Source organism: Ursus maritimus, unplaced genomic scaffold, assembly GCF_017311325.1.
Source record: "Ursus maritimus isolate PB19 unplaced genomic scaffold, ASM1731132v1 scaffold_29, whole genome shotgun sequence".
NCBI lineage: Eukaryota > Metazoa > Chordata > Mammalia > Carnivora > Ursidae > Ursus > Ursus maritimus.
The window spans coordinates 11,748,468-11,760,864 of NW_024425452.1; the positions used below are offsets into that span (position 1 = coordinate 11,748,468).

At 41.8% G+C, this 12,397-nt stretch overlaps 1 pseudogene; it reads left to right on the plus strand.

Annotated features, from left to right (window-relative positions):
- The first annotated feature begins 10,816 nt into the window (after positions 1-10,816).
- On the plus strand, positions 10,817-12,287 carry LOC103663991 (annotated as a pseudogene).
- The last annotated feature ends 110 nt before the right edge of the window (positions 12,288-12,397 follow it).

The window sequence follows — 12,397 nt, forward strand, 5'->3', positions numbered from 1 at the left end:
CAAATTTGTTCCTTTTCTTCAAGATTGTTTTGACCATTCAGGGTGCCTTGAGATTCCATGTGAATTATAGGATGGATTTTCTATTCCAGCAAAAATACACCATTGTGATTTTGATAGGAATTTTGTTAATTTGTATATCACTTTGGGTAGTATTGACGTATTCATGATATTAAGTCTTCCAATTCATGAACACGGGACGTCTATCTATGCTTTATCTCTTTTATGAATAGTTTTTCATCTTCTTTACCTTTTCTGTGCAGTCTTAATATCTTATTTTTCAGTGTTTATGAACTCTTTATATGTTAAGGACATTTGCCTTTTGTCATATTGTGGCAAATATTCTACCCAGTTACCTATTCATCTTTCTACTTTTTGATGATGTTTTGATATAATTTTTCCATCAAGTTAAAATTTGTAATCGTCTTTTGAATATCTTTTTTTTTCATTGAGGATAATTTTTTGTTGTTGAGGTATAATGGACATATAGCATTATATTACTTTCAGGTGTACAGCATAATGATTTGATATTTGTAAATACAGTTCACTTTTTTAACCACATAGGTTTAAATGCATGGGTTCATTTATATGTGGATTTTTTCAGTAAGTACATTACTATCAATGTATTTTCTCTTCCTTATGATTTTCTTAATGATATTTTAATTAAAGAAAATAACATTTCCTTTTCTCTAGCTTACATTAAGAATATAGTATATACACATAACATACGAAGTATGTGTTAATCAACTCTGTATTACTGTTTCAGTAAATCTCAGGTAAATGATTTCTTAAGCTGGTGTCCTCTACACAAACAGCTGATTTATTGTAAGTGACTCTGGTAATACTACACATTCACTTCACTAATAGTAACTTCCTCTTACCAGGGGCTTTTCTGAGATAGAAAATAAGAAGAGAGGATCTTCCTTAGTCTTCTTCTTCTTTTTTTTTTTTTTTTAAAGCTTAGCAGTGTGTTAAATTCATCTGTTCTTCATCTATCAAAGAATGCAATCTTAAGCTCTCTTGACCAAACTCAGACTTGCTTTATTTGGGGCATATATTAATTAGGGAGAGAAAAAAAGCCTAAAAGATTTTAGATACCATTCTGGTGAGCATTGTGATACCAAAGCAAGCCTGGATACTTATTTCACATCCTGTTTACTTTTTCAGAGGGAATCTTATTTACACATAGTCCTTTAATTTTGAAAATGTTGCTTTTCTCTGTTTGATAGTGTAGACGATGTTTTGTTGGCCTTTGCTTCATGGCAAGTTCCAGTAATACTTCAGTATGTTCTTAGAGGCTGTCTCATGCATGCTCACAAGCAAGTCTGCCACCTTCATACCTATGCAACCTGGACAGCCAGACTGTGGGGCCCGACTAGGCATATAATACCTGGTAAGTGACAGCAGTGTCTATTGATGTTGGAACCCTTGGGGTAGCAAAGCTATTCAACCTTCAGCAGGGAAATAGGTGAAAATGTGTTCTGCTTTCTGCGTTTTAGTTTTTAAAAGGAATAGTGTAGAGAAATATTCGTGCCCCACTGTTTTAAAGGGCTTTCAGGAAACAGCTCTTCTGTGTTCTCCATTGAACTCAGGAATGAAACCAGGGAAGCTGGACTCTAAAAAAAATCTGAGTCGTAAGGCCTATGTATAACACGTGGTGTGTACTCACACAGAATTTTTGAGGGGGAGGACCTGTCTGTCTTGGTCATGCTGCATTTCCAGTTCAACAGTCCCTGCCATTGAGTGGATGGTCAATGAATGTTGGCTTCCAGATGCAATTTACCATTGCATAGTCAATGTTTGCTCTGTAACAGGGCAGTGAGAACTTAAGTGACATCCCAGGAGTTCCGGGGCCTGGGAGTCTTTTCTCTAGACACAGCAGATGATCTAGTGTCCCATCTATAATGGGGTGACTTAAAGCTACCCTAGGAAGAAAGGTTCCCCCAATGATGCCTGAAATTCCATGAGTAGATTATTTTTCTGTTTGTGTTATTCTCACTAACTTCTTTGAAAATGCCTAGAGAAGGGTACCCATAATTGGCTCTTTCATGAGAATGAGTTGATCATGTGAACGTTTTCTTCCCAGGAGAGACCGTTAGCAGGAGGGAGAAGCCATCCAGTTAGGAGGATTACACTCTCCTTGCTCCAGTATTCCCAAGCATGGGGGCTCAAGGGTTCCTCCAGACTTTTCTACTCAACCTTCAACTTTGGCTTAAAATATAGGAACTACTCACATCTCTTCTGTCAAAAATCAGGCCTCAATCTTATTGTCCACAAGGCTATTTCTTAGGAGCAGAGATCCCCCCTCTCTGCCCTGGCAGGTTCCAAACAGATAATCTATTCTTGGCTAAACAGCCAGTATTGCGTATGTGTGTGTGTGTGTGTGTGTGTGTGTGTGTGTGTGTGTGTATGACAAATTTATTTCATATTAAAAACTCCACAGTGTTTGTGTGACTTGCATTTGAGACCAGCCAAAGGACCTGCTTACAAGGCAGAGTGGAGGCTGACATTTCTTGAGCATCTCTTGTGAGCCAGGTACCTGGCCAGATGAACACGGCCTGGTGGAGATGACTTTATTAGGCAGATGTTATCATTTCCATGTTTACTGAGAACAAAGCTAAGGCTCTGAGAGAAAATAAGGACATTCTCAGGGTGATAGAGCTGGGTTGAATTCCAGAACCCCAGTTCTCTTCACTAGCAAGGAAGATTACCCAGTCCCAGGGGGTCAGGGAACAAGTCATACATTCCTTCTTATCTTCTCACTGGACTTTGCACAGGACTTTGGTGTGTTTCGTAGGAAGTGCATGTAACAGAAACCCATTCAAAATAAGCTTCAGCAAAAACCACGTAGGGTACCACCTAGGATTTGAGGAAGGTTAAGCAACCAGGGCCTCAGCAGCAAGAGTCCTTGGGCTTTCTCCCTAATGCTCCACCCATGAGGGGACTCAGGGTACACCTCTGTCTCTTAGCTAGAGTCCTCAGGGGAGAACGCAGTTGACTTCCGGCCGGCCAATATGTCACCTCCTCTGGAGTCACGTGTTTACCTCTAATTCAATCAGCTATGACCGAGAGTCATGAAGTAAAAGCATGGTTCCTGGGAACTCATTTTGTAGATTGATGAGACATTTCTCCCCAAACACAGTCATGTGCTGGGCAGACAGCCCAGAGATATCTGTTATACTTGGATGTAACTCTATAAATGTTTATTACCTGGTTGTTCTTTGTCTTGACCAAACACTTTGAGAACCTTGGCTGAATCATTGTTTTTTTTTTGTTTTTTTTTTTTTTCATTTAGTCCCAAGCCAGGGATTCATATGTATTAAAGAAAAATATATATCATTTCTATATGCCAGTGATTCCCTTGTTTACAACCATTGGAGCAAATCAAGAAAGGAGAAATAGACTATTCTCAAACTCTTGGTTTCAAGGGGGCAGAGGAAATGGGAAAACATCTGTGGCTAGGGCCATTGTGTTTGCTGCTGGAAGACGACCAAGGCCAGTTATCAAATGAGCAGGCAGCAATAAGTAGGTGCTTTGTTTTGTCCCCATAGGAAGTAATTGTCTTTGTTTTGCAAGTTGGTTGAATTTCTCTGGGGTCAATATCCTGGATGTTCAAAACTCTTTTTTTTTTTTCCATGCGCAGTGCCCTAATTTTACATTTTACATAACTCCAGAACTGACCCAAAGCTCATTTGCAGAAGTGTATCTCTTGCCAGTTGACGCGGAAGGTTGCACAGACATGGACTATACTTATACTGCCACCTTAAGGGGGCTGCTGGAATTCCAAGGTGCTTTTTGTCAAAATGTTTGGTTATCAAATGTAAAGTTTCAGAAAGGAAAGTAAGAATTTTTTTTTTTTAAATCATAATGCAGTAATCCGCCTCCTTAAAAAATGACCTTCTGGAAGGTTTCAAGGCATAGACAATGTTGCCAGGTGTGTCTGAGTTGTGTAGGTTACGGTTTGAGACCTGCCTCAACCTTCCACGATCTGTGACTGTCCTTAACTCAGACATTTACATTTTCTAAGCCACAAATAGAAAAAAGTGATGTTAGTACCATTTCACTGGGTTTTGTGTTGACTAAATGCCATAGGCTGTTTCATCTTTTGCACTCAGTGAATGATTGCTATGTTATCTGAAATTTGCCATGACTGAAGACATTAGGGAAGCCTTCTGCAGGGAGAGGTAGAGAAAGGTGGGGGGGGGGCATCAAGAACTCAAATAAAACCGAATACTCAACCTACAGCCTACAGTGGATGTTCGGCAAACACTGAAATGAGAGAAAAAGGGGAAAGGAGCAATGTCACTGGAGATGAGTTTAACTGTCAAAATGGGGATGGAAAACATTTTTTTTCCCATTCATTCTAGAATTGGGGAATCATAAAAATATAGAATGCTCATGTGGTGAGGATTCTAGAAATGTACTCCAATCTCTTTTTTCAAATGGGGGAACCAAGTGGTCGCATCACTTCTCAAGTTAAAATTGCGACTCAGTGGCATACTGCAATTAGAACCCAACATCTTGACAAATAACCTAGTGCCGTTTATATACTGCTGAAATATCATTCAAGACTGGCCAAAACAGGACCGCCCTGGGTTTACTTTCTTTCTTTCTTTCTTTCTCTTTTAATGAGTTGGGAAAGTTACTTAATCTGACTGTGCTTTGATTTCCTCACCTGCAAAATAGCCCTGATAATAGCATCCTGCTTCAAGGGCTGTAGTACAGACCCAAGGAGAAGCTGCGTGTCAGGCATTTAGAACGGTGCTCTTACTGTTGACCAGCTTGATTACCAGACCACAAAGTCCACCTCTCGGTTAAGCTGTTTCCTGGGTGTAACCAATCAGGCCTTGCCAGCTCTAAAACCATTGGCTTCCTAACTCTGTCTCCATGATAATAAAGACATTTGTTATCTTTTTATAGCTCCTGGTACATGCACAATTGCCTTTTTTCTTTTTTTAAGACTTTATGAGAGAGCGAGAGAGAGAGAGAGCGAGCGCGAGAGAGTGCACAAGCAGGGGAAGGGCAGAGGGCAAAGGAGAAGCAGACCCCGCGGAGCAGGGAGTCTGATTCAGGGGCTCGACTTCAGGACCCCAGGATCATGACCTGAGCTGAAGGCAGACACTCAGCCGACTCAGCCACCCAGGGGCCCCTATTTGGATGAAATTATAGATTCGTATACAGTTACAAGAGATAATACAGAGAGATCCCGTGTACCTATTACCCCGTTCTCTCCGGTGTAAACAGTTCACAGAACTGTAGTATAGTATCACAACCAGGATATTGACGTTGATATAATTCATCGATCCTATTCAGATTTCCCCAGTCTTATTTATACTCATGTATGTGTGTGTTTTCAGTTCTACGTAATTGTATCACCTGTACAGGTCCATGGATCTGTTGTCACAGTCTAGCCGCAGAATAGACCCAGCATCCACAAAGACCCCGGTACTATTCTTTTATGACCATACCCTGTCCTCTCCTCCACTCTCTCCATCCCATCCCTAAACTCTGGCCACCACTAACTGATACTGCGCTTTTCTCATTCAGTGTAATTCATGGAGACTCACCTAGATTGTTGCTTAGGTCCGTGGTTTGTTCCTTTGTATTGTTGAGTAGTATTTGATGATAGATGTACCACTGTTAAACCATTCACCCCTCAAAGGACATCTGGGTTGCGTCCTGTATTTGGCTACTAGGAATAAAGCTGCTATGAATATTCGTGTACAGGTTTTATGTAAATATAAGTTCTCATTTCTCTGGGGCGAGTGCCCAAGAGTGTTGCTGGGTAAGAACAGCAATTACATGCTTAGTTTTATAAACAATTGCCAAGCTGTTTCCCAGGGTGCACCGCTTCGCAGCGATGTGCAAGTGATCCAGTTTGGGGGCATCCTTACCAGCATTTAGTATTATCGCTATTTTTTGTTTTAGCTTTCCTAAGAGGCATGTAGTGATATCTCATTGTGGTTTTAATGTGCATGCCCCCAGTGACAAATGATGTTGAACACCTTCCCATATGCTTTTTGGCCGTCTGCCTCTCTCCTCTTTAGTGAAACATCTCTTCATATATTTTGTCCTTTTTATAATTTAGATTATTTCCTTTTTACTGTTGAGTTTGAGAGTTCTTTATATATTTTAGATATAAGGCCTTAAAAACATTTTACTTTTATTTTTTTTAAAGATTTCATTTATTTATTGGAGAGAGCGAGTGCAAAGAGACAGAAAGCATGAGCGGGGGTGGGGCTGGGGGAGGAGCAGAAGGAGAGGGAGAAGCCGACTCCGGGCTAAGCAGGGAGCCCAGGCTCAATCCCAGGACCCTGAGATCATGACCTGAGCCAAAGGCAGATGCTTAACTGATTGAGCCACCCTAGGCGCCCCAACACTTTACTTTTAGAGTAAAATATCAACATCGGATTATGGGTAGCGTAATGTATGTACTAATAAAATACATGACAACACCACCACAAAGAATGGAAGGAAGTAAATGAAACTACACTGTGGTATGGTTCTTAACATTATATATGAACTGACAGTGTTAATCCATGTCAAACATGATAAGTTAGACATGCATATTGTAATCATTTAAAAGACACAGAAAGAGGAATCATTAAAAAAAGAACGAAGTAAGTAGAGATAAGGTGGGATGCTAAAAGATGGCAAGAAAGCAGGACTGAAGGAACAAAGTGCAGCTAAAACAACTAGGAAATGAATAACAAGATGATACACTTAAACCCAACCATATCGATTATTATATTACAATAAATGTTAGTGGACTATGACCTTTAATTTAAACAGATTTTATTTATTTATTTATTTATTTATTTATTTTTTTTTTTAAAGATTTTATTTATTTATTCGACAGAGAGAGAGAGACAGCCAGCGAGAGAGGGAACATAAGCAGGGGGAGTGGGAGAGGAAGAAGCAGGCTCATAGCGGAGGAGCCTGATGTGGGGCTCGATCCCGTAACGCCAGGATCACGCCCTGAGCCGAAGGCAGACACTTAACCGCTGTGCCACCCAGGCGCCCCTAAACAGATTTTTTTTTAAAGACCCAACTATTGAGGTATTTACAAGGGACACCCTTAAGTATAAAATCATAGATAGGTTGTAAGTAAAATGCCAGAAAATATTTATTACACTAGCACTAATCATTAGAAAGGTGGTGTGGTTATATTAATGTCAGACACAATAAACTTCAAAATAAGGGGTATTACCAGAGATAAAAAGGGACATTTTCTTTTGTTAAATGGGTCAATTCATTAAGGAGACCTAGCGATCCTAAATGTGAAAGTAATTGCTACCAGAGTTTATGTGGTAAAAACTGACAAAACTAACCGGAGAAATAGACAAATCCCCAGTCATATTTTGAGATTCAGCACTCTGCTCTCAGTGGTCAACGGTAAAGCAGACAGAGGAAGGACGAAGGATTCAGAAGAGCTGAGTATTATAAAAACTCGAAGTAGTAAAGAGCACCACACCCTGCACAGGTCACCTACACTTTTCACGTGAACATGGGGTACTCATCGGGAAAGAGCTATAAGACAAGTCTAAAATTTAAAGCTTTAAATCACACAGACTATTTTACGACCACAATTGTTAGACATTGGGCGCCTGGGTGACTCTGTCGGCTAAGTGTCTGACTTTCGGTTTCAACTTAGGTCATGATCTCAGGGTTGGGAGATGGGCCCAGGGGAGTCTGCTTGAGGTTCTCTCCTCTCCCTCCGCCCCTACACCCCACTTGCTCTCTCTCTCTCTCTGAAATAAATAAATCTTAAAAAAAAAAAAGAATTGTTAGATATCAATAATAAAAAAGATATCAAGAAAATTCCCAAAGATTTTGAAATGAAGTAACATTCCACTAAATAACACATGGGTCAAAAAAAGAAATTATGAGAGATTAAAAATGTGAACAAAGAAAATACCACCCAAGAAAATGTGTGGGTACAGCTAAAACAGTAATATATAAGAAACCCATAGCTTTTTTTTTCTAAAATTTTAAATTTATTGGTCTAAGTGTTAGATACAATTCTTTGGATTTTGCAAGTATTATCTGTATCTTTGGCTCTGCTTTATTTATTTATTTATTTATTTATTTATTTATTTTTAATAATATTTTTTATTATATCATGGTAGTCACCATACAGTACATCCCTAGTTTTTGATGTAAAGTTCCATGATTCATTACTTGCGTTTAACACCCAGTGCACCGTGTAATATGTGCCCTCCTTAATGTCCATCACCAGCCTGTCCCATTCCCCCACCCCCCTCCCCTCTGAAGCCCTCAGTTTGTTTCCCACAGTCCATAGTCTCTCGTGGTTCATTCCCCTTCTGTTTACCCCCCCTTTCTTCTTCCCTTTCTTCTCCTACAGACCTTCCTACTTCTTATGTTCTATAAATGAGTGAAACCATATGATAATTGTCTTTCTCTGCTTGACTTATTTCGCTTAGCATTATCTTCTCCAGTCCCGTCCATGTTGCAGCAAATGTTGAGAAATCATTCTTTCTGATGGCTGAGTAATATTCCATTGTATATATGGACCACATCTTCTTAATCCAGTCATCTGTTGAAGGGCATCTCGGCTCCTTCCACAATTTAGCTATTGTGGACAATGCTGTTATGAACATTGGGGTGCATATGGCCCTTCTCTTCACTACGTCTGTATCCTTAGGGTAAATACCCAGTAGTGCAATTGCTGGATCATAGGGTAGCTCAATTTTTAACTTCTTAAGGGACCTTCACGCTGTTTTCCAAAGTGGCAGTACCAACTTGCATTCCCACCAACAGTATAAGAGGGATCCCCTTTCTCCACATCCTCTCCAACATTTGTTGTTTCCTGCCTTGTCAATTTTTGCCATTCTAACTGGCGTAAGGTGGTATCTCAATGCGGTTTTGATTTGAATTTCCCTGATGGCTAATGATTTTGAACATTTTTTCATGTGTCTGTTAGCCATTTGTATGTCTTCATTGAAAAAGTGTCTGTTCATATCTTCTGCCCATTTTTTGATTTGTTTGTTTCTTGTGTATTGAGTTTGAGAAGTTCTTTGTAGATCTTGGATACCAGTCTTTTATCTGTAGTGTCATTTGTAAATATCTTCTCCCATTCTCTGGGCTGCCTCTTAGTTTTTTTTGACTGTTTCCTTGGCTATGCAGAAGATTTTTATCTTGATGAAGTCCCACAAGTTCATTTTGTTTCTCTTGCCTTTGGAGATATGTCATGAAAAAAGTTTCTGTGGCCGATGTCAAAGAGGTTGCAGCCTATGTTCTCCTCTAGGATTGTGATGGATTCCTGTCTCACATCGAGGTCTTTCATCCATTTGGAGTTTATCTTTGTGTATGGTGTGAGAGTGAAACCCAAAGATTTAACTGCTTGTGTTAGAATACAAGCCTTTTTCCATTTTAAAATGAGAGTGGAAATAAGATTTCAATATGGAATTTCATTTCACAGTAACTTTGCTCAGACTATTTCTCTTTGTGAATTCGAAAATGTTTGTAAACCAATGAAACTAAATAAAAAGGCAAGTGTAGACTAGACCATCAGAGGGCACTATTCTTTAACTCCAGAGGAAAAAGCCTTTACTGTGGAAAAACTGAAGAAGTATGCACTCTGGAACAGACCAGAGATAGCGCTGAAATTTCATCCCTTTACTTTGCGAATGAGACAATTAAGGCGTGGTGAGGAGGGGATTGGGGGGGAGCAAATGACTCCCCAACATCATGCAAATTCTAGGAATACTGTCAGAACTAGAAACCAGTCTCCTGACTGTTAGAGCACATCATGATTCTTGGTGAGATCAGAGACAGACCCAGACTTTCCTATGGGCTTATGCTCATTTCCACTGGGATCTCCCAGTGATGAGATGTATGCCTGGAGTTGCTGCAGCTGCTGTGGGTAAGGGGAAGCAAAAAGGGATGGAGACAGCAGGACCTGGAGGCATTTGAGCGCCCAAAAATCTGTCCTTGAAACTAGTCCACCTCTCGGATATTCTGGTGATGCAAACCCGTATAATTCCGTTTTATTGAAAGCCAGTTGGTACAAGGTTTTCTGTCACTTGCAACCAAGATTCTTGAATATGCCAAGTTCCTCTGCTTTACAAGAGAGCCAATGGAATTCAGGAGATAGGGTTTTATTTTGGAAAGAGAAAAAAAAGCTTCTAGGTAACTCACCAGGACTGTGTTTGCAAGGTGATAACTAAGGATAGAAAAACATATGAGGACATGCTTATGTTTCATTTTCCCCCAGAAATTTAAGTTCCGAAGTTATGGATACAATTGGGTTTTGTTTTTTTTTTTCCCTGCTGTCTTCTCCATTGGATTCTTGGCAAGGTAAAATATCTCAAAGACCATTAAGAAAATATGTTGGTAGCAGGGAGATGCAGGTTATGTCATCTTTAATACAACAGTGTCCCCTGACTCTCTCGGGCTAAAGAGTAGGTAGTAAAGACACTGTGCAGTTGAAGTACTTCGCCTTTACATGCATTATCTCATTTCCATCTCATAGCAACTCGGCAAAGTATTCTCATGCGTCTTTTACAGACGAAATAGAGACAAAGAAGTTATAAACTGCCTAACGTCCCCTTGCTAATATGTATAAATATGAGGATTTGAACTCAAGTCTATGCTCTTGCTTTATGCTAGAAGGACTTGTAGCCCCTCTGAACCCAGTCCTGACAAATTTCCCAGGAACTTCAGCACATAACAGCTTTCATGAAGAGGGCATGTGGAGGCAGTTTCTCTTGCACAGACCGCCTCAGCGTCCTGCTGTAAGAAGCAACAGTGTCCTCCTCCTCCCCGCCGTCGGCTTGGCAGCCACAAAACAGCAAGCATGAGTGAATGCATCTCCATCCGCAGTGGCCAGGCTGTGGGGTCCAAACTGGCAATGCTTGCTGGGAGCTCTACTGCCTGGAACATGGCATCCGGTCAGATGGTCAGATGCCAAGTGACAGGACCACTGGGGGAGAAGATGACTCCTTCGACACCTTCTTCAGTGAGATGGGCACTGGCCTGCATGTGCCCAGGGCAGTGTTTGTAAACCTGGAACCCGCGGTCATTGATGAAGTTCACCCTGGCACCTGCTGCCAGCTTGTCCACCCTGAACAGCTCATCACAGGCAAGGAAGATGTCCCCAATATGCCCAAAGGCACAGTGCACCATCGGCAAGGAGATCACTGACCATGACTTGGACCGAATTCAGAAACTGGCTGACCAATGCACAGTCTTCCAGGCTTCTTGGTTTCCACAGCTTTGGAGGAGGAACTAGTTCCATCACCTCCCGCTGATGGAAAGTCTGTCGATCATGGCAAGAAGTCCAAGCTGGAGTTCTCCATTTACCCAGGCCCCCAGGTTTCCAGCTGTAGTTGGCCCCACAACTCCATCCTCAACACCGACAGCACCCTGGAGCATTCAGATTGTGCCTTCGTGGTAGACAACGAGGCCATCGATGAGTTCTGTCATAGAAACCTTGATATTGAACGCCCAACCTATGCTAACCTGAATAGGGTGATAGGTCAGATTGTGTCCTCTGTGATGGAGGATGCTTCCCTCGGATTTGATGGAGCCCTGAATGTTGATCTGACAGAATTCCAGACCAACCTGGTGCCCTATCCCCACATCCGCTTCCCTCTGGCCACCTATGCCCCCGTCCTCTCTGCTGAGAAAGCCTACCATGAACAGCTTTCTGTAGCAGAGATCACCAACGCATGCTTCAAGCCAGCCAACCAGATGGTGAAATGTGACCCTCGCCATGGTAAATACGTGGCTTGCTGCCTGTTGTACCGTGGCGACGTGGTTCCCAAAGGTGTCAGTGCTGCCATAGCCACCATCAGGACAAGCGTACCTTCCAGTTCGTGGACTGGTGCCCCACCGGCTTCAGAGTACGCGTTAATTACCAGCCTCTCACTGTGGCACCCGGCGGGGACCTGGCCAGAGTCCAGCGAGCTGTGTGTTTGCTGAGCAACACCACGGCCATCGCTGAGGCCTGGGCTCGCCTGGACCACCAGTTTGACACGACGTAGGCCAACCGTGCCTTTGTTCACTGGTATGTGGGTGAGGACATGGAGGAAGGAGGGTTTTCTGAGCCCCGTGAGGACATGGCTGCCCTTGAGAGGATTATGAGGAAGGTGGTATGGATTCTGTAAAAGGAGAGGGTGAAGAAGGAGAGGAGAACTAAAGGTAAAAATGTCACAGAGATGCTGCTTTTACAGGGAAGCTTGCTCTGTTTCAAGCCTTGAAAGGTTGTGCTCTGATCAATTAATTTGTTCACAGCAGTAGACTCACACGATTGCTGACCTGTGCTTGAAAACACAACGCTTTGTTACGGACCCAAGCCGTCCATTTCTCTGATGGGTTTAAAGAAGGTATTCCTTGTCCTAAGCGGGGGGGGGGGGGGGGGGGGGGGGGGGGGGGG